General features: G+C 39.5%; 1 protein-coding gene across 3 annotated transcripts in view; it reads left to right on the top strand.

The window, feature by feature from the left end:
• Window positions 1-23,291, top strand: part of NELL1 (neural EGFL like 1) — a 286,520-nt gene that overhangs the window by 173,484 nt on the left and 89,745 nt on the right. The gene's annotated exons all lie outside the window — the stretch shown is intronic.

A 23,291-nucleotide genomic window follows, 5' to 3' on the forward strand; every position in this document is an offset into this window, starting at 1 on the left:
AATGTAGTTGCTATGTGCTGTCACCTTTGGCTTTTAAGTTTTAATGAGATGCATTTTAAATTAGGATAATTGTATTTTATGCTGGCATCAAGTGGTTGGTATTTGACAGCTGCATCAGAATCATGATTTTTTTTAAACATATAAATCTTTAAATGTGTATTTTGAAGATTTCTTAGTTTTGTAAACAAGAAATAATGATAGCCAGCCATGCTTTCTGTGAAGTATTCATTTATGGCATGTCATTTATTTAGGATTGGTTTTATGTTTTTCTTTCAGTAGAAAAAGAGAAGGAAATATCTCATGTAAGGACAAAGGAGGGTTGGATTAGTGAGGGCTCTGTTTTGAAATATTACTGAGTTGTAACTCATGCATTGATTAATTATATTTGTCTCAGAAAAAGCTGGTTTTTGTCTTTTCTGGGTTTTCATACTTCCTGAACAGAATTACAGTAATAGAAAACTAAATTTTAGGGGTTTTTTTTGTTTGTTTTTGAAATTACAACAATTGAATTTGAGGAACATACTGGATAAAACGTTCTGTACAATTTCAGGCACAACAGGCTGAATATTAATTTTTCAGACTCTTGTACATTGGCCAAACAATTCCTTAAGGGACAATGAGCTTTGATGTCATTGCTGTTTCAAGCTGAAGTTCTCCACAAGGTTGTCCTGCCAGCTGCTGAATTAACAACCATCAGCTTGGTTTTGATATGACTTTTATCCGGGTACTTTCCACCAATGCCAGAACATCCCTGCACTTTAAACTAAAATGGTTCATTAAGGATGGAATAAAGACTAGAAAAATGCACTGGAAGTGTCACAGGTGATACCAGGGAGAAACTCCCTGCAGTCTTTGATTATAGTAAATATAAATTTCAGCACAGATAACTCGAGTTTCAGAGAAGCCTCAGCACTGAACAGCCTTTCTGCAATATTTTCTTATTATTATTATTATTGCATTAATTATATTAATTATATTTCTTTGAAATTGGGATGTTTGGATTAGTTAATAAAATCTATGTTTTCATACTAGTTTTCTTCATTTGCATACCTTTAATGTGCCAAAAACTCCAAGTAAAACTCTTACTGCATATTTATTAATCTAGTAATGTTGTAGAAATGAAATGGCTCTACAGAAATGCAATAATGTTTTTACTCCCAAAGTTCTATTGAAACTTGAGCTACTAGAATATATATTTTTGTATATAGAAATATTACATATTGTATATATATGTTTAGTATGCCTTGAATTGCACATGTAAATATAGTTATAGTTGTCTTTTTGAGATAGGTATGCATGGAAATACAGGGAAATGTGTTTTTATGTTCTGACTAGGAAGCATAAATTGGAAAGACGACTGGAGATTATAGAAATGGATTTTCAGTCTAATAATTATTGAAGTCACTAAGGACAAGAATAATCCAGCACTGCATGGAATAGTCATTACTGCTAATGAGCTACTATTAAAATCATCTGCATTTTAGTAAATTATAAAACACACAATATAAAGTACTGGTTTGATTTTCTGAGCCTCTGGTTCTGTTGTTATGTGAGGTTTTCAGAAATTTGGAGGCTAATTGAAGAAATGTTCCCATTTTCCCCGTGATAGCAGAAACACCACTTCTGCCTCTTTTTTACTAACAGCAATATTCATCACTTACCTGCCACAGTGTTTCCTTGCCAAAATGCTGGCACAGGGAAAGAGGTGTGAGCACCTCAGGACAGCTATTGTAGTATTTTAGGGCTTTATCTTTAGGCAATACAGATTGGAAAAACACAGATAAAAGCCAAGGTGGTATTTTTGCTGTAATACCATCTGAAGATAAGATAAATGTTTCTATTCTCCTTGAGACATCTGCAAGTGCTTTATAAATGTTTACATGTTAGAGATGTGTATACACACAAAACAGGGGTTTCAACTACTACTGAAATGATTCATCTCTGTGGTTCAGTGGGAAACCTTATTAATATTGTTCAGCAAAACCATAAATGGAAAAATGATGGTTTTATGATGAGAGAAAAGGACTCGCTTTGTGCATGATTCTGCATTCCATTTCAACAATCTATTTTAGCAGTGTTATAAAAAGTAAAATCAGAGTAATGATCCTCTTTGGATTTAGTGAATAACACACTGATAGTCTTTATAAAAAAACCCAGGATACTGTTATATTTGTTTTAGAAAAGAAAACATATGTAGTTCAATTAAATTGCATTGTGGACTACTGGCAAATTCAACTCAATTACTCTGGCAGGAATTTGTGTCGTTTGCAATTTTTGTGAAAAGCACAGAGAAATAAAAAGGAACAGAAATAATATGGACATGAATATAGTGATTGCTGGGGATTTATGAAAAAAAAAGCAAAACAAAACAAACCAACAAAAAAAACAATCAACCAAAACTCAAATATTGAAGAGGAAATAGAATATTAAAAAACCCAAACCTGTAAAATCAGACAGTCGCATATCTTGACTAGCAAAAGGTTTTGTGCATAAGGAATTGCATTACTGTAAATGTAGTACACTGGGCTGATTAATTAAAGACTGAACTGTGTCAAAGTTGTCGAAGTGGTCATGGAGGAGGGTGGTGCAGAAAGGGCACAGACTAAGACTTGAAGGATTTCAGCATTAAAAGAGATACTGCCATAGTTTAAGTGACACCAAAAATGGAAAGAGAAGTGGAGATGAGCGCAACAAAAACTCTACAAACGCATATTTATATGTAGGCAGTGAGACAATAAACTAGAGACAAATGAGATTTCCTGTGGATACTCCCAATTTCACTTTAAGAAGGAAACTTTAGCATCCCAGGCAGACACTGAAATTTGGGTAGTAGATGAGAACAGAATGAAGCTGAGGTGAGCTGAAATGATAGGGCAGGACAATGCTCTGCCATCACCATCAGTAAACTGGAGAGAACAATGGACCCAGAATCAGGTAGATTATATATTAGGATTTCTTCAGAAAATGGTAAGTAAACCAGAGATCCGTTCTGGAAGAAATTACAGCATCATAAGCAGAGGACAGAGGTATAACTACTTGACTACAGAGAGATTCTGATTGTACAGATTTGTTAAATGGCTCTTTTCTATGAAAAAATCTTGGGAAAAAATAAAAAGAAATAAGAGTGATTTGGGACATAGAGAATGTTATAGGTGGATAGTGGAAGACATGTCATGCCCTTTTACTGGAATTCTCTAAATGAATTATAGAAGCCATAGATAGGGGTAGAATAAAGACAATTGGAGCAATTTCACTGAACTCCAGGATGGGATGCAATAGTGCAGCATTAAGGCTGCACTACGAGTGGAAGGGAAAGGTGATAAAAATTGGTTTAGCAACTGAGTGCTCTAGTTAAGGAGAGTTATGGCAGGCAAATGGTGGCTGCTTGGTACAGCACAGTACTCTGAAGTGTGCCTGTCGGGCTGGACCTCGTGGGAGTCAGTGCTTAGTGGCAGCAGTTAGAGGGAAGAAGTTTCAGTTTTCCAGGACAGTTTTGGTTTCCTGGGACAACAAGGTTTGTGAACAACTCCTCACCCATGGACACCATTGTGTGTGTGAACATAAAACACTGTCATCTATGAAATGAGTAAAACTCACTGTCAGGGCTTCAGCTGAAGAGCCAGGGGTAGTAAATACAGATATAAATATCATTTTTAGACCTTAGAGGCTCTTGGTCTGTAGTATGTTGCAGTGTTTCTGTGCGTGATCTTGACAGGGCTTGAACATGGGAGGCTGTAAAATATATCAGGGGAAAATGTCCTTCTCTGCTTTTTGTCCTGATAAGTTCCAGTTCTGCTTGGCAGCCTTGCACCACATGCTGTGGCAGTAACATGTTGAAGTAATATGTGCCATTTGTTTAAAAACAAAAGACTTGGTGCTCTGCAGTCTCCTGTACCTCAGTGAGAGGGGAGGCAGGGAACACTTGCTGTGGGATGTGCAGTCCTACAGCTTAGCAGGGTTTATTGTAGGGCTTGTGCTCTACAGCACATCATAAAGTTTCTTAAAGTGATTGATAGCATTTGGGATGAAATACCTTAAATAAGCCCCCACCCATCACATTTTACCAGGAACAATGTGTAAGTTGCCATCCAGGTTTTGTGGCAATTAGTTGTTCTCTTGTGTACAAGGAGATTTAGATGTAGTTAGTATGCAAGCCTTGCCCTAACACTTGATATTTTGTTGAAAATGTTTGTTTTAAAGCATAAATTCCACCCTCAGACATCCTTATTATACTATCAGAAAGATAGAAGTTGCCTTGAACATACTCAGATGCTAAACAGGAGCAGTTCTTCAGAAACATGGACGAGGTGTGTTTGCTAATCCTTCTCATGTAGCTTTGTGGTGGAGAATGAGCTTAATCAAGTGCAAATACTGTTCACTGTACTTTCATATTTTACACGTACAATCTGTCTAACAGGTATATTTAGTGTGCTATTAACATCTCATTTAGTGGTTTCTACTGAGTTGCAGATTTATTGGAATGATTAAATGAGGTGGATTTAGTTACAATCATACACCATAAAGCAAATGTGTGCAATATGACTGATGCTTGGGCAGAAAAACATCAGGTACTGTGAAATAAAAATCAAACCAGTGTTTATTCTAATTAATATTTAGGCTGTATAATGGCTTATTTCTGCCAGAGCATAGACTACAATTTTTTTTCCCCCTGTTACATTTTTCTGCAACATTACACAGGAAACACTTAAGGGATTAAAACTCAATATATGGCGGAGTCTTAAAGATTAGACCTGTTATTTCTAAGTGACTCAGTTCTGGTGTATTCTGGAATTTGGATTCTTAATTGCACTGTGGGTCCTTATGTATTTTTGCTTTGGGATGTGTATTTGAGTGGGCTTGTTGCTGGTCACCTCAGGAATAAATTATTTGGACCTGTTATAAAAAGCAACCAGATTTTGAATAATTACTCTTCTTTTTTCTATGGTAGTGGGGATAATCACAGGGAGTCTTTATTCATAATACACATAGAATGTTTCCTGGCAACAAGAGTACATCTCAGGTTTAACAATTGCTTCTGTTTGATGCCAGTCAATAAATTGGCCTTTTTTACATTGTTTTAATCACAAACTATAATTGTGTGGGCATGTTCCTTTAGCCAATGGCACTCTGAGAGCTGTCTTGCACTGCTGTTTTCTTTGTTTCAAAGCAGGTTTTTTTATATTTCTTAGTCTGAAATATATTTAATAATCTGAAAGATGTGTCCATGACAGAAGTTGTGTATCTTCCAATGTGTAGGCAGTATAGTGATGCTATAGTAAACAGATGATTAAAGATAAAATAATTTTTATGTGTTATAGGATTTCTCCTGATAGGAAAAATACTCGAGTATTTTTAGTAAGAGCTAAAGAAGAAAAAAAAATCATTCTCTTTGGTTATTTCTGTATTGAGTCTGATTTTTGTGTCCCTTTTACACTGACATCAGCAAAGTAAGGTAGATTAACTTTAAATGTCAGCAATGGGAGACAGCAAGACGTGCTGATAGCTTGATATTAAAGCATATCAGATCACTGGAACTGCCTATTAGGTTTATGTTTTTTGCATGCAGGTGTGTCTGTTGGAAGTGGAGTTGAAGGCCTTTATGAAGCATTGGAGTGCATTATAAATAAAATGTAGGCCAAGATGGAAAGAAAAAAACCATGACTTTCCCATAGCCTTGGAATTTTTTGTGGCTATAAGGCTTTCAAGGGTTGATGAGTCTTATTATGGCTTTATGGGAGTTTTGACTCATGCTGAGATGTTTATCTTCATTCTTCACAGTCTTGAGCATTGTATATTTTTTTATAGCTAATATACAGTGAATAAATCACTGCAAAAGCAGGCAAGCGCATTCACCCACATTTTAGTGTCACATGGCACATGATGAAAATGCCACGGCAAGTGTAAGACATTGGGATGGTCACACTTTTTGGGTGAGGCATTCAAGATATAATTGATTTAATAATTTTAAACCAGTAGGTATTTATAAAGCAGTGCTATTAGAATATAATATTTTTCATTCTAAAACTAGCATGGCTAGACACAGACTCAAGACACTATTACTGAAGCCACTACATTTTCTGTTGTCCTAAATCCACTCTATTAATAAATATGAGAATTTGAAATTTTAATATAAGAATCTTTGTATTTTTGTTCATGATTAGATATTTATGAAATGTGGTACAGTCATTGCAATTGCTATGCTTGTGTTTGGATTTTGAATTATATAAACTGACTTTGTAAATTTGCCACGTACTTTTTAAACTCCTCCTAGTGTTGTTCTTCATTTCATTGCATAGATTAAGTTGTGTGAGGTGTTGAAATTCAGATGTAATTATTTTTGTATCTGTTGGGTTTGTGTGAGTGGGCCTTGGACCTGAGGGGGCTACTCCCCATCTGTTTATGCTGCTGGGGAGGAGGAGACAAAGCCTGGGAAGGAGCCAGGATCGGGGGAAAGATTTATTAAGGCTTGTTTAATTTCTCGTTATCCTTTGATTTTGTTAGCAATAAATTCAGTTAATATCTGCAGGTTGAATCAGTTTTGCCCATGAAGGTATTCAGGGGGTGATCTCTCTCTCTCAGTCTCTGAGGGCACAGTGCTTCTGATGCTGGAGCTGTTCTCTGCACGAAACTGTTCAAGGTGATATAGAATGCACAGCAGTTATAGAAATAGCTCATTTAAAACCCATGATTCATGTAACTTGTCAGAATACAGATCCTGATCTCTTTGCTGTCACAGATTTTCTCACTGCTGTAGATTTATAACTAATTTAAAAGGAATGTAGCAGTGATCTGTGCTTGCTGGAGAAGTGGTCCAGTCCAGAGAACTGTTGTATCTGTATAAAAGGAAGGAAAAGCTATAGTTATGTGAAATATTTTGAAACTTAATCTGACAGGTTTTTCTGCCTGTATGAGTAAGTGCAAAGGGCTCAGCAGACCTAGCCACAAGTGCTTATGAGGGCTCCTAGGTTCGCATCCTTAAGTGGAGAGCCTCTTGTTGACTCAGTTGCTTATTGTCTCTATTGCTTTGGTTTTCATTCCCTGATTTCAGGTCACCTGTTCTTTCTGGGGTCATGGTCCTGTGCAGCATGCACAAAAGAATTGCCAGGTGATCACAAGTTAACAGATATATTTCCCATGATCTCCTGGCCAGTAAAACTGGGCTGTGTAGAAGCATGAGACAATTTCACTATCCACTGCCTTCTCTTTCAAGAGCATAGTTAATAAAAGCAGAAATGCGAAGGTGTTAATTGAGCAATTAATTTTTGCTCCATACATAGTACTCATTTTCTCCACTGTGTTTAAGACCATCTTAGTCAATAACTCCTGTTGGCAGCAGATATATCTCCTCCCACGTCGCTGTCACCAAAACATTGAGGAGCTCAATTTGGAGCCTCCTGAAGTCAAGATGCAGCTTTCTAATGCTACTGGAATGGTCCACTTGTGTTATACAACCTCATACTTTTCTTTTTCTTCCTGTAGTGTTGGAATCTAAAATTATCAATCATTAGCCCTCAAGCACATCCTTTATTGAAAGAACTTATTCTCTGTGCTCTACTGCTTTTTTGACAAGAGAGCAGCAGTCACCATGGACAGTGGTTTGGTCAGCAGCACTGACTGCCCTAAAAACTTGTAATCCTTAGGAGTGAAACCCTGTCTGTTTTTATCTGTGACTCTCCTGGCCCGCCCTGCGGGCTTGACATGCAGTTATTTGGAACAAAGTACATATTTTTGATGGTGGCTGAATAAAGTCAGCTCATTAAGAGCATCTTGAGATCTATCATAGCACAAAGCCAATTGCAGCGTGGGCTTGGCTCAGAGCAGCAGCTGGAGCACAATACAATAGCAGTGCAGAGTTTCCTCTCTTGTGAAATCAGTTACAACCATGTGTGCAGCCATGTCAGGATCCATGCTTACAGAGCATATTAAAAGTTAAGGAGAGACCAAATAACATGCAACTATTTCTACTCCCTATAGAACATGACCGAGAAATTTTGAAATATAAATTTTGCAATTTTAAATATAAATATCTTACTCAAATGTAAAATAAGGGTCTTGCAGTTGTTGGTTTTGGCAACAGTTTTCGGTAACACTGTGCTGGCACCCCAGTGCCAAAGAAAATAGCTTTTCACACAGCACATAATTAATCTGGAGAGTCCTTGGCCACAGGGTGGTGAGGATGGTAGACAGAAAAACTGCTGTATGTATGAATAACAGCCCAAACAGGGAGAGCAACATATTTGGTTTGAGAAGGGTGATGAGTAATCTTTATTCAGCAGATCCTTTCCCTGTTCTTCTTGATATTTGTTTTGGGCTTTAGTTGGAGAGAGGATGCTGGGCTAATAGGCCTTCTGAAATAACCTGGTTGACTGATTTTTATATTTTTCTTGATGAAATTATTATTAGAGACATCTTTTTTGGGTGAGGATAATATTTCTGTGTGTTCTATTTGTACAAAAGTTTTTGGAGGGGCTATTCTTTGCCACAGCAGTTGAACAGAGACCATCCAGAAAACTCTTTCAGCCTCCTCTTCCCAATAATACATCAAAGTGAAGCCATTGAGTGATTTGTCTAATGTGACATCCATGATTGGTACCTGATCCAGGATTCAGACTCTGTTCCCAGTCTAATAAGTCTGGTCTTAAACCACTGGGCTGTGATTTCTCCATGGAAACCATTGAAATGATTTTTAAAACATCTAAAGGATCAAACAGAAAAACTCCAAAATCAAGCACTTGTGAATATGTAAAATTTAGGTTCCCTATTCAGTGTTCAGTCACATGCATACAGTCCATGCTAATAAAATCACAGGTGGTGTGAGATTTTTGGTCCCTCTGCCTCATTCAGTGCACAATATAGACATGTAAATCAGTGAAGGGGACAAAGTCCTGAGAACACTTGTTCTGTGTTTATTGTTTTTATTGTTCATTGTGTGACTATTTCTGTTAGTTACATCCCAGTATTTGTACTGAATTTAAGATATAAGCAGGTCCTTTAGAAAGCAGTATAAACTGTTTTTATCAAGTGCTAGCAGTGGAGTGAACATGCAGTTTGTGTGCACGAGCTCTCTGTGTAGAGCAGTGATGTAGTTGGAGCAGTTTTCCAGGTTTTCAGGCCTGTGGCTCTCACCCTCACATTTCCCCATGACTTGAGGAGTAAGACTTTACTCAAAATGTGGTTTTGACATTGGAGGAGGATGTGGGGAAAAAAGGGGTTCGGGCCCAGGTGCCCAGGTGAGTGTATTACACCTGCCTTTCCTTTCTGCTGCTCCTGCAGACCTCGTTGTCTTCCCATTCTCTCTGTTCCCCAGCTGGATCTTTCTTCTCTTTTTTTGTCCTCTCCTGGCTCAAGCACCATTTTGAAATGTGATGAATGCTGTAAGATTAATAGTGTGTGATTAAACATTTACAAATTGAGTTTTTTCACAGATATAGGAAAAGGTATATACTTCAAATTTCTTGTGCCAAGGTGGGGGTCCTGGGCCAGTAAAAAAAAAAACCAAAAAAACCCCAACTACCTATTACTTATATTGAGGAATACATGGATATTTTTTCTACAGTGCAGTTTCTGGTAGGTATCAGAGAAGAAACTTACTACAAACTGTTTACTTGACCACATTACTGAAAATGGTATTTTATAGTAATAAAGCTTGGATTGCCCTGTATGTAGGTATGGCTCATTTTGTGTGAGTTACATTAGTTGGCTTGCTAGTTTTGGAGATTGCATTTATTTTTTGAACACTGGGAATGGCAAATCTGGAAGCTGTGCAGGATGTTTGATGGGACAATTTGCATCTTTTTATCTGGAAAGATTCTCCAATTGAGCTGTTTCACAGTGGTGCTGGTGTTTTAGCCTTTGCAACATGCTGAAAAGTTGAGGCACCCCTGTGTGTGTATGGAGCTCTTACCTAAAGTGTTCAACAATAAAAATAATGAATGTGGCTATGCTAAGTGAGCATATGCTAAGTGCAAGACTAACTGCAAGTTTAAGCTTTATACTCAGAATGGTACCTGAAAGAAATGTTGCAATGAAAAGCAATCTATTCTGTAACCTACTAAAAAAAAAACCCAACAAATGATGCTTTGGAGATTTGTATAATCAAAATGAATTATTAGGTGAATTCAGTACACAAATTACAAGAATAATGTGAATTAAAATAGCTCAGAACATATGATGTGGAGAGGGGATTAGAAGTTAAAGTAAACCAAGCAGAAGTGGGAATTGAAGGTGTCCTGCTTTTCAACATAATTTGAAATTCAGTCATCCAAGAGTAAAAATGAACAATTTGTATGTCATAAAACCTAAGAGATTTTATGTAAGTATTCCTGAAGGGCCAGAGCTGTGTGACCTGTGTTGTTATTCTGTCAATAAATGCTCAAACAACTTAGTGTGTCACCTTGACGGTGTTTGCAGTTTTTCCAGCCCCCTTCCACCCCTCTTTTCTTTTCTTGGGTTGTGGAGGGAAATTGTCAATCTGGATTTTTGAAACTAAATTTTAAAACTAATTATTTAGATGACTTTATTATACATTGGCACATCAAGCAGGGTTTAAAATTTTAAAATTATGTAAAATTCAGAAACTTACCTTCTGTCTTTCAAAAATGTAAACCAGTAGACATCCATACCTTTGTGCATGCCCATTTTACCTGTCTTCCTCTGTGGTCTTTTAATTACGTTGCAGCCTTGAGAATATAGATTATGGGATGCATTTGCTGCTACTGCTGAACAGAGTAACTGTTCTCAACAGTCACTTGTACTATGAAAAAGTCTCCACCCATTCCCTTGAGCTTATGATTTCACAGTGTCTGATGGCTTTGTGAAGGAGTGGAAAGCCCTGGGATGGAAAGAAAAGGCAGCTGGGTGTGAAGCTGCTGAACACTTGCAGAGTTTAAGCAGGCAGGATCCATTCCCCCGCATTGATTGTAATGGTTTGACGATGCTCATTAATATGCCACTTTTATTATCAAGACACACAGTTGTACTTTTTCCTGACACCCATTATTCCTCCCTCTGAACAGAATAAAGGAAACAATAGTCGCCTGATATTGCCATGACACACGTTATTTCTCAATAAAAGATGGAGACAATCAAATCAGTCCTGCATGCACAGCACAGTGTTCCCTTAGCCTGCAGAGAGAGGCAAGTGAGACAATTGTTAATGTGGTAATTTTACACCTGACTGAGCAAGGTATGTGTCTAACTAAAAGGAAGTGATTGACTCCAATGAGACTACTTATGTAATTAGGCACTGAGTTTTTCTGTTTCATGCTGAATGTGCTTTGCTGTGTTTATATCATACACAGAATAAACACAGACAACAAGCATTCATCTTTCACTGTGGGTATCAAGGGCAGGTTGAATTCATAATTTCTGAAGAGAAAACTGAGTAGCCACATCCACCGATTGCTTGTCTTTGAATCCCTGGCAAACAGAGTGGAAACTATTTAGAAACTATTTTTCAGTGACATCACAGAGAAGTAGTTGAAGCTAAAATAAAAATGAGTGGGAATCTAAGTAATTGCTAATGGTTATTGCCAAGTGATTTTTAGGGCTCCATTATTTATTTGTACTTCTACTGCTCTAAAAGTCCTGTCCTGGGAGACATCTGGGGTGGGTAGAGCCCACAGTCATGGACTCAACAGACATCTTGGAGGGATGGCTACTGACTATGGAAATGATACATTCTTTTGTGTGTATATATATATATATATATATATGTATATCTGTATAATTAGAAGGTGTAGGATATAGGCATAACATAGATGGTACAGAGTAAGAGGTGGTTAATATCCTGATTCTAGCCAAGACAGGGTTAATTTTTACAGTGTCCAGGAGGGGGTTTGGCTAGAACATGAAGATTATTTCATATTAGCTCACCTCATTTTCTGGGAATGGGGGAAGGGGTCCCTTCTGGGCTGCACAGTGGAATATTGCAGTTGGGTTTTCCATGGACATGAGCACTCGAGTATCAATTGTTTCTCTCTTGTACACTCTTCTATTAATATTGTTGTTGCTACTGTTCATTTCCTTATCTCGTTGCTCTTCCCAGTAAATAGTTCTTATCTCAATCCATGATCTTCACCTTTTGTGCCTCCAGTCCTCTTCATCCTGCCACAGAGGAAGGGGAGAGTGAGTGAGCAGCATGTGATTTCAAGTGTTTCAGTGGAAACATTCATTGGGGAATACCATTCCTAAACCTTTACTAAAGTGATAGAATATAATTTTTAGATGTACTTTCCGAAATTCTGTCCACATGACATTTGTGGCCTGCAGGGTTTTTTTTATTTATTTTATTTTCACTCCATTGTTTTCTTTTGTGTATTACTTCTGTCAGTGTTCCTATTGGTCTGGTTGTCTATTGCTGATGAATTAGATCTTGTGACAGTGTAAGTTACACCTAATAGATGAAATTTGTTGCATGAAAAAGAGGGCAATTACCTGTCACTGATAAAGGTAGATGTTAGAAATTTGTAAGCAGTATTTCTTTGTGCCTTGTACTTGAAACTGAAGATTGCACATTAAACAGAAATATGATACATATCTTGAAATATGGTTTCAGGTACTTCTATGATGTGTTTCTAAGGTCTGAACTGCATTTTTTGTATGTGCTTCAAAGTCTTTTATATTGCTGTGTTCCAGCAGTTGGTGAGAAATATGCTGGCCTTCAGTGCAAATAAACTGCACTGTAGAATGTAACTAAACTTAACATTAGCAAATATGGTATTTTCATCTGAATATAGTTATTTGATTGTTATTTAAACCTTAATATCTTCTGACCCCATGACCCTGATAAACCTCATAAATTGTCTCCTAGGTCATACCAGACAGGTCCAGTCAGGCTTCAACTCTTCTAGACAAGCATGCTAGGAACGTATTAATGAGGTAATACATGAGGACAGTCTGCTCTTGTCTCAAGAATTACATTTGACAGATGATATGTCAAACTGCTACAAGAACTTAACCTGTTGCTTCTCATGAAATTTTGCAGGTGTCCTGAGAAAAAGCATCTTCATCCAAAATTTTTTCATGCCACTAAAGAATGTACGTACTCTTTTGACACTGCCCACTGTTCACCTGGAGCACACTGCAGGGCTGAATTGCACTGGAGTATCATGGGTTGCATCCATGGGCTTCATCTTAGCAGCTTCAACACACAGCAAAACCAACATTTATCTGTGCTTAGCTGTGCCACTTAAGCACTTCTCTCAGGATGTAGGAGGATGGAAATTTATGGGAAATTATTTTAATCCTGCAGCTGGAAACATGCTAGTTGATAAACATGGAGTGGATGGAGGATGCTGAGGTTGGTGCCTGTGCAGGCAATTGTTCACATTTTTGTGGATAGTGACATTTGTTCATGGGGACTGTTGTACACACATTTAGAGACTTTAATGTGGCCTTTTTAGTGTGTGTAGCCATCAGGGGTTGCAGATGTGGAAATGTCAGAAAAGTGTGAGGTCTTATTAGAAAGGAGGAAAGTGGAAACTTTCATGCAATGAATGATACTTGAATTCCACTTTCACTCACCAAAGACACAACCACAGAATGGTTTGGGTCCCTAAGTATCATCACATTCCACTTCCTGCCATGGGCTTCACCTTCCAGTAGATCAGGTTGCACCAGGTCCCATCCAACCTGGCCTTGAACACTTCCAGGGATGGGGCAGCCACAGTTTCTGTAGCCTTGCTATGATCTGAGAAGGAAAAAAAGGCTTCACTGCCTTCAGTGTCATATCTTGCTGTTTGCTCTTTGCTACTTAAAGCAAAGGGTGATATTTTGAATATTCATTTCTTTGTATTCGGTAACCTGCAGTCAATATAACATTTTCTATCATGTTTCCACTATTATTTTTATGTAATTAAGGTGCCAATGTAATTGCCAGAATTATTGTTGAACCCAGCCTACCCGCCTTTTCATGAAAGTCCCCTGTTCAATCATCAACTTAATTCAGTCACGTTAGGTATTTCTCATTAAACCATAATAATGTGAACTCTCTTCCAGTAATTCAGGTGAGACTTTGTCATGAATGTAGGATAATTATATTGGTGATAGATCAAATAAAAATATCTTCTGCTAGCAGGGTTATTTGCATTTCACTTGTGATGTTGTGTAGCTGACATGAAATCTCTTTTCTTTTTATTGCCTTATTTCAAGGATGCAGGGAAGTGAGTACTGGGTATAAAGTGACATGAAGACAAATAGATCTTGTAAGTTTGAACCAACACAAACCTTAATGGGATTTTTTTTCCCAAGCCCAAAGTCAGTGCAGATATTTGGAAGGTTCAAATCTGATGCTCAGCAGATGTGGATCATATTTCTTAATCTCATTCTACAGTTTTTCATTTAAACAATGCTAAAAGAATAATTTATTAATGTTTTCTTTTATTTTTTCACTGAGGCTTTTTCTATGCTTGTATAGTTATGATACATTGATAACATACTCTGTGGAATTTCTGTGGCAAATTTTCCAAAACTGACACCAGCTTTTTGTAAAATCATAGGATCATTGAGGTTGGAAAATTCCCTTAACACCATTGAGTCCAACCATGTGTGGTTGCAGTGAGGGTGATGATGCCTTAGGTTTTGGCTTTTATATATTTCAGATTCTGTGCTGCTTTAGTGTGTAGTTCTGAGCTTCATATTAAGTGATGGTAAGCTCTCTTCACAGAGTCAGTAGATAAAACAATCCTTTTCTAGCTTGGGACCAAGGACAACTAACAAGAGCATAAACAAGGTGGACTGAAGAAAAAAAACCAAGAAGGATGGGAGTTCATAACCTGAAGCTGTAATTGGACAATTAACTCAAATATGGTAATGGACCAGAATTTATAAAACTGTGAGATGTTGTGACCATTTTGGTTTATCTTGGGTGTAGCCCTGGCTGGGCTCTTGTGCTGCCCACAAGGCAGCACAAGGTTCACAAGGTGGATCCATTGAGGCCTTTTAAGTAAATATCTACTTTATTCTTTAACTCTGTCCAGCTTGTTCTACGTCGGCCTTCTCAAGGCTCAGTGATACTGAACCTATCTAGCTTGTGAATGCAGCCACACGGATGGACTGCCTTTGTGTTCATCCCTCTTTTCCCAGTCACTCCTTTCCCATCTGGGTTGTGTGAGTTTTGCCCTGGCACGGCACACTGCTGAGCTGCTTGGTCCCATGTGTTGTAGAATGTGATCAATATTGACTGGATAAATACACAGGGAAGGGAGAGTGGAGAAGTTCAGGCAGAGTCAGGAATCTCCCCTGTACTGTGCTCTGCATTCACCAGGTCGATGGGATTGGTGGGGTCAGAGCTCTGTGCACTTGGGCAGAGAGCCCACGGAGCATTTCTGTACAGAGGCATCAGGGCTGTGCTTTGTACAAATCAATGTCAGTAACGTGAAATACCAGTTGCCAAAGATCACCCTCGGTCAGGGGTGGCTCCATGTGGTGGAAAAGTCTCTCCTCCAACCCGAGCTTCCAAAGAAAGGCTCAGCAGTCTCTGTTGTCCGGTCTCAAGGCAGTTTATTGCAAGTTATCTAAAAGATTTTCTTCTGGGGCTGCTGTGGTTTGCTCAGAGCTCAGGCAGAGGCACACACACACCCTGACATCCTCTCTGACTCCCGACTGCTTCTCCCCTCACCTAGGGCTGCTGCTGTCTTTTATATGGTACATTACGTGTTACATGGTTACAGTTTTTCCCCAATGTCTATTACCTATATTAAATGGTGCTTTTCTATCTTTTATATGGTACATTACGTGTTACATGGTTACAGTTTTTCCCCAATGCCTATTACCTATATTAAATGGTGTTTTTCTACTCTAAACCAATCTGTGAGTGCCAACATCACCAAGAACATGGAGGTGAGGAAGGAGAAAGAGGGAGGACAGGCCAGGCCCAAATCCCTCCATCTTAAAACCTCTGACTCCCATGTACAAAACCAAAACTCCCCTGTACAACACTCAAAAATTCTTCCCTTTACTTTGTGACTACTTCTACTATAATATCTAAACTTTTGTGACTTCTTGTTCTTCCTGCAAGGCTGGTAAATCATTCCATGGCTCAAACCCATAATCCCAGCTGTTTCCAGCTGCCTGCCTAGGTCTCAAATGCTTCTGACCTGGGCCCGGAACATCAAAAAATGTCTGAGGGACATTTTGAGTTCCGACAACCAGTTAGTAAGGACATGGCAGCAAGGGTGTTACTAATGCCTGTCCCTGCCTGCAGCCAGCGCCACGGCGTGAGGGCTGGTGAGGAGCAGGAGAGTGACTCAAGGAAACAACACAACACAATTGTCTGTTTCCCTTCTTGTCTCATCTTTTCCTTCCTGATTTTAATGATACAGCCAGTGAACAGGCTGAAGACTTTGCAGTTATTTTGGATTGTCTGTAACAAATTTGTTTTTACTTTTTCTTTCATTTCTTTCTGACTTCCAAATTGCTGCCATCATTGCTCAGGAGGTGCTGCTGATAGGGCAGGACCTGTGGACTGTCCTGACGGTGTCCTTTATACTGGTTGATAGAACAGCCAGTTAAGTGAGTCATAAAGCAAGGGTTTTGTGTTTGCTCTGCCACAAAATATTAAGTATATTAACAGTTTTAGTGCATTTTTTTTAAAGAAGCATATTAAGGGCACTATTTCTCCCAAGTCTCCCAGCTGGCAACATGAAATGTTACTTTGCCACCAGGACAGCATTTCTTTTGCTGTCATTTGATGCTGGGGGTTAGGCATGCTTTTCAGCTGCTTGGGTAAAAGGATACATCAATGTATTTGGTTTATTGATTTTTGAAAAATACATGCTGTGAAATTAAATGAATGGTTAAATACTATACTGTTAGGAAGAAATGTCCCTTTAGTGTCTCTTAGATTAGAATTTATCAGGAAAAATGCTTCCAATTTTCAATTCAGGATACCACCACAGGCAATTATTTTAATTTTTTTTTTTCTTTGCTGGTTGGTCTAGTGTGAACAAAATCCATATTGACAGTCCTAAAGGCAGAAGTCCTGAACTTGGTTTATATATAGTGTAACACTGACTGTAAGAAGGGAACGCGCCGTTCTCTTGGCAAGGGGCAGGCTGCAAACTCCAGGAGGTGGATCTTCAATGACTAACTGCAGACATATGAAATATGGTCACTTTTTTCCACTGTTAGTTTTTCTAAGTTTTTTTACTGGGCCAAGGAAAACTGGAGTATATGGATTACTTTATTTTTGCAATCTGTTTTAATGTTAGTGTCTTTGTCTTCCAATATACATGAACCTTTGTCTGCCTCATGTATTTTCATCTTTGCTCCTTCACCCCCTTTCCAAACAAGAAACTTGTAAATATTCTGCTTGGAATCATATATTCCAGAGTCCTTTGCTACAAAAACTGGTCACAGAGTATCAATTTTACACATTCAAGAAATGTATTTTTTCTCTTATGCTGATTATTTCTTTTTCAACATTAGAAGCATCTCTAATCGTGAACTTTAAATAGGAGTACAAGTGTGGCCAGCTTGTACAGTGAGAAAATGTTTAATTTCCAATTAAGTTCTGGGGCAGCAATGCCTTGTGGGCAGAAAGGCAAGAGGGGAGAGGAATTTGTCGGTGGTATTTGCTGACCGGGTGATTATTAGCAATAGAAAATACTGAAACTTAATTAGGTTTTCTGATCTGGAACAGCGTATTAGGTTTAATTATGTCTGGAAGTCTAAGTGTAATATTTTACACTTTTTCTTTTAATTAAAATGCATGAATGTAAGCAGAAAGCTTTTAAGTTTTACAGTCTGGGAAGACCAAGAGCAAGAAATATCTACATTGTCTACGAAATGCTATATTAAAATGAAAGCAGAACCAAACAAACTGGTGGTGGAAGCTGAGGAAGCTAGAAGAAAGGTGAGCTTAAATACCTGACCTGTAAGAACTGAAATGAACTTTAATAGTGTACAAAGCCAGGCTTCTTGGCAGGACTCCAGCCAATATCTGTGTGACCCAATATGTAGCAATTTACCCTAATTCTGAGCTGTCATGGGGTCACACCATGCTGTTGATTATCCCATCTTTGATGTCAAACATGAACATTGAAGATCTAATATGGAGAACATTTGGAATCATACCCATGTTATTCCTGAGTGTCTGGGGAAATTGCAGTTGCTGTTCAGCACTGGTGAGCTCCAGGGACCTATATATATGGATGAAATTATTCCTCTGCCAGACTTTTACAGCATGATAACAAGTTTAGCAGTGTTACATAGTAAGATGTGTGAGATAAAGCAGATGACATAAAGTGCACAAATTAAAAGTGAAAATGAAGAAATAATATGGGGAAATGTGCACTTAGATTGATGGAAGTGCTATTTAGGTTACTCTAATTACTCTTGATAAGAAAATACAGTAATAAAGATAACACACACTGCAGCATGAACTTGAGCGATCAGTCTCAGCATTTGTTCTTGCATTTTAATCTCTCCTGAAAGGAGTTTACCACTCCAGCATGGCTGATTGTGGTGATAAATGCAGACCATTTCAGCAATTCTCTCTGTTTTGACAGCTCTACTCACTTATCTGTGGCGCTCAGACCATTGGGATAGATCTCCCTGGGGTTTGTTTTGTATCTTGGCAGATTTTCCCTCTCAAGTGATGCTTTTGTTTTATGTTGTGAGAGATCATGTTTATTCCTCCTTGGAGTCTGGATGAAAATGGCACAGATGCAGTAACTCCTCACATAAACCAAGTTCTTTTTTTCTGTTTCTGACCTTCAAGTGGTAGAAGGTCTATTTGGGATAGGTCAGGATTCTCAGTTACACGATGGTGCTGTGATACATCTTTTATTCAGAAGAAAATATCCAGAAGCAGAGCATGAGGTGGGATGTAAGCATTTTAGCTGCATTAATATAGGTGGTGGAGTTGGGTGGGGAACTGAAGTGTGGAGGAGAGCAAACATGAGCTGTCAGGAGGTGATGAGGAATGGCTGTAGGTGTGCAAGGGGTTTCCTTCAGTTGTGTTAAACACGTGGAAGACAGCCACACACAACTGGGGGAAACTGATAAGCCTAACCCCCTGGTGTGCTTCAGAGATCTCTTTGCTGTTGTTTCCATATTGTCCTCTCCCTGGGGTCATGAAATGCCATTCTTAATTGCAAGTATGCAACAATAATTTCATACACCCCACGGAGGCTGATAAAACCTCTGTTGGATTAAAAGTCTGCTTGTCACAGGGACATGTGGGAAGAGAATAAAGGCCAGAGAACAACAATAAGGTCCTCCTGGGAGCCTGGAATTAAATGAGTAGTTTTATTCTGTTCAGGGTCTCTCTTTGGGTTTGGCTTGGACAGCAGTAGACTGTGCATCTCTGGAGAGCAGGACAGACGCATGGAAACAAAAGGTGCTTGTTTGAAAGTGCAGGTATTGTTCTGGAGATGACTGCTGAAAAACAAGTAGAGCCAATATTTATAAACCCCAAATTTTAGTGATAGTAATATAAACTGTAACTTCAGGACCTTATTGCTTCCCGTGTTGTTTTGATTTAAATTGCAGTTGAATATCACAGTGCAGCAAATAGCAGTCCAGGAGTTTGAGGGGAAAAAGGTCAGAAACTCAGCTGAATTTATGGCAGTTACATGTTCATAAGGTACAGTGGTTTCTACATCCTCCTTTTGCAGCAATCACCTAAAGAGTATGGTCTTGCAGATCGCTGAAATTTGACCTAGAATAAGTATTTTAATGAGAAGCTTGTAATTGTTGAAAGTTTCTTCATGGATCTGGCTTTGTTTTCAATTCATTCTTGTCATTTTTACCAGTGTGGAATGTCTTTGTGTTGTGTATATCTAGCAGTTGTAAATGGAGAATAATTTATCCTTGCCTTACTTAAAATAATTATGTTTCATGCACAAAAATGGGTAGAAAAGCTTACACATAATTATGACAGTACCACCCACTGTAGTAAAACAGATATTTCTTTTTTTAAAACTCAATCATTTAATCCTACAATGGTTTCAGTGTGTTACAGCAAGGTTAAAACTTTGTCCTTGATAATGTCCATAACTCAGAGCTTTCCTGTAATAGTATCATATTGCTGGAGAAATGATTCCCATTTGTAGCATCTGAGTCTTGGATATGTTTACAGACTGCGCTCTATCTCTTTCATTTTAGAAAGTCAGGTGAAGATAAAAAAGTACCTTATCTGAAGATGTTGTTAGTGAGTTAATTAGTGCAATCAGCATAAAGATAGATCTAGCCATACTTTTAGTGCAGGAATGTATCAATTTTATATTATTATGGGGGTTTGTGTTGTGTTTTTTCCCTCTTGATAAAAGGTACTGCTCAGTCTGTTTGTAGAACCATAGAATGGATTGGGTTGGAAGGGACCTTAAAAGATCATCTATCTCCGCCCCCATGCTGCAGGCAGGAACACCTTTTGCTATCCCAGGTTGCTCAGAGCTCCATCCAGCTTGGCCTTGCACACCTCCAGGGATGGAGCATCCACAACTTCTCTGGGCAACCTGCTCCAGTGCCTCACCCTCCTCATAGTAAAACATTTATTCCTAATATCTAATCTAAATCGAAAACGTTCCACCTTGTCCTGTCACTCCATGCTCTGTGAAAAGTCTCTCTCCATCTTTTGTGCAGGTTCCCTTCAGTTGCTGGAAGGCCACAGCTGGGTCACCCCAAAGCCTTCTCTTTTCCGACTGGCCAATCCCAATTCTCTCAGCTTTTCCTCAAAGGAGAGGTGCTGCCTTACCTTGGTGGCCTCCTCTGGACTCACTCCAGCAGCTCCATGTCCTTCCTGTGCTGAGGACCCCAGAGCTGGGTGCAGCACTGCAGGTGGGGTCTCACCAGAGGAGAGGGGCAGAATCCCCTCCCTCTCCCACTGCCCACAGTGCTTTGGAAGCAGCCCAGGACACGGGTGGCTTTCTGGGCTGCTCTTACACATTCCTGGCCCCAGTCCAGCCTCTCACCCACCAGCACCCCCAGATCCTTCTCCCAGGGCTGTTCTGGATCTGTTCAGCCCCAGCCTGGATTGATAACAAGGGCTAACCTGACCCAGGTAGGTGCAGCACCTGCACTTGTTCTTGTCAAACCTCATGCGATTCCCATGGGCTCACTTCTTGAGCTTATCCAGGTTCCTCTGGATAGCACCCATCCCTCAGGTGTGTCACCACCCTGAGCTTGGTGTCATCTGCAAACTTGCCGAGGGTGCATTCAATCCCTTCATCTCTGTAATTAATGAAAATTTTAAATAACACCAGTGTGGCCCCTGAGGGACACCACTTGCCACTGATGTCCTTAGGGTCTCTGAGCCATTGACCAAAACCCTCTGGATATTACTGTACAACCACTTTCTTATCCATCTGGCAGTCCATCCATTGTCAGAATCTGTGGTATTGATGACCCTGAGATTGTAGAAAGTCTCTGTCTTTCAGCCCCGCTGCCAAAGCAGAAGCCATAATTGGTCTGTGCTGGTTTCCAGGTTGTTTATTCTGTTTATCTCTAACATGTTCTGCTGCCCTGCCCAGCTCTGTCCTGCAGGGCAGCGTGTGGGGCTCTGCCCTCAGTGGGATGTTACAAACATTAAATACCAGAAACTCCCTGGGCTGGATTTACAATAACGTGCCAATATCTGTCACCTACGTTGGACAGTGTGTCCCCAGCCTGAACCAACAGAAAAATGCCAACACCACAGTGAAACATGGAGGGCATGAAGAAGGAGAAAAAGGACAAGGCACACCCAATTTCCTCCATCTTGTCCCCTTTGGACCCCTAATCTAGAATCCTAAAATTTTACTTTTGCACCTGTGCCACATTTAATTATTACTGATATCAAACACTCAGAGCTTGTAATTCATCCTGTAAGATTGAAAACTCTTTTCCATGGACAGAGATCACAGCCAGTGTCTCTGGGGGCTCTGTCCAGGGGGGTTCCTGACCCCTGCCAGGGTCCCAGACTTTCCAGGGTAGCGAGAGGGAAACCCTGGATTCCCACAGTCCATCACATCCATCTCTCTCCAGTTTAGGAAGTTGTGGGGGACTCTGTCAAAGGCTGTGCAAAAGTCTGGATAAATGGCATCAGCAGCCCTTCCCTTGTGTGCTAACATGGTCATCCCAGCACAGAAGGCCACTGGGCTGGTCAGACAGGTCTGGTGCTTCCTGAAGCTGTGCTGACTGTCCCAAATCACCTCCCTGTACCATATGTGCCTTAGCACAGCTTTTAGGAGGATCTGTTTCATGATCTTCCCGTGGTACTTCCTAGGATCCTCCTTTCTACCCTTTTTGAAGACATGTATGGTGTTTCCCCTTTTCCAGTCACTTGGGACTTCACCTGACTCCAAGACTTTTCAGCTGTTATGGAGAGCAGCTTGGCAGCTGCATCAGCCCATTCTCTGAGGGCTCGGGGGCAGCTCACTGGGTCACACTGACTTGTGTGCAATCAGGCTCCTCTGGTGCTCACAAACCTGATTTTTACTCAGAGTGGGGAGCACTTTGCTCCCACAGTCTCCACCCCACTGTCCATCCACTTGAAAGATGTGGGAACAGAGGGTGCCACTGAAGGATGAGGCAAAACCATTGTAGAGTACATCACCCTTCTCCTAAAACTTTGAACTACCCCTTTTTCTCCTGTTTTTGCAATACCTGTTTTGATTAGTCACTCATTATCATGGTTTTATGTGTTAGTAGCTGTGTTTATTGTAGATTATAAATTCCAAATAATAGAGAATGTATTCGCTTTCCCTATTAAGATATTTTTGCCTTGAAATTGACTTAGTTATTACTGCTTGCTAGTACACATGAATTGGAAAGATAGATTTTGACAGACAGCAGCACTTTTTGTGGGTGGTAAACTCTGTATGGAATTGAAAAGGATCTGTAGACTTCTGTTGTCTATCAGCAGCACGGCAATAATAATAAAAAGCAATCTCTGTCAACAAATGATGCTGTAGGAAGGAAAGTTTGTACTCCATAGGCTCCCTCATTATTGCAACTTCTGCTAAAATAAACAAGTACAGAGAGCATCGAGTTGCTCTTGGGCTGAGGCCGGAACTTGCAACATAAAAGTGTGTTGCCTTGGTTTGGAGATGTGTTTGTGGCTGCCCTGAATAACAGCTTGGGAACTTGGCATGGATAAAACACAGTTGCTCAGCGTGCTCATACCTGCTCATATTGCAGTAGCCTGGTTGGTTCCCAGCAGGTTTCACTGGGCCAAAACCACTGTGGACCTCATTCAAGTTTTGGAATTCAGAGAAGGCTTTGTGGTGAATTAGTCAGGATAGATCTGGGTGTGTTGCAAGGTGTTGTTCCTCAATTAAAGGGTAGTACTGAGAGCTCAGCGTGAGAGC

This window comes from Lonchura striata, chromosome 5 (assembly GCF_050655825.1).
Source record: "Lonchura striata isolate lonStrDom1 chromosome 5, ASM5065582v1, whole genome shotgun sequence".
Lineage (NCBI taxonomy): Eukaryota > Metazoa > Chordata > Aves > Passeriformes > Estrildidae > Lonchura > Lonchura striata.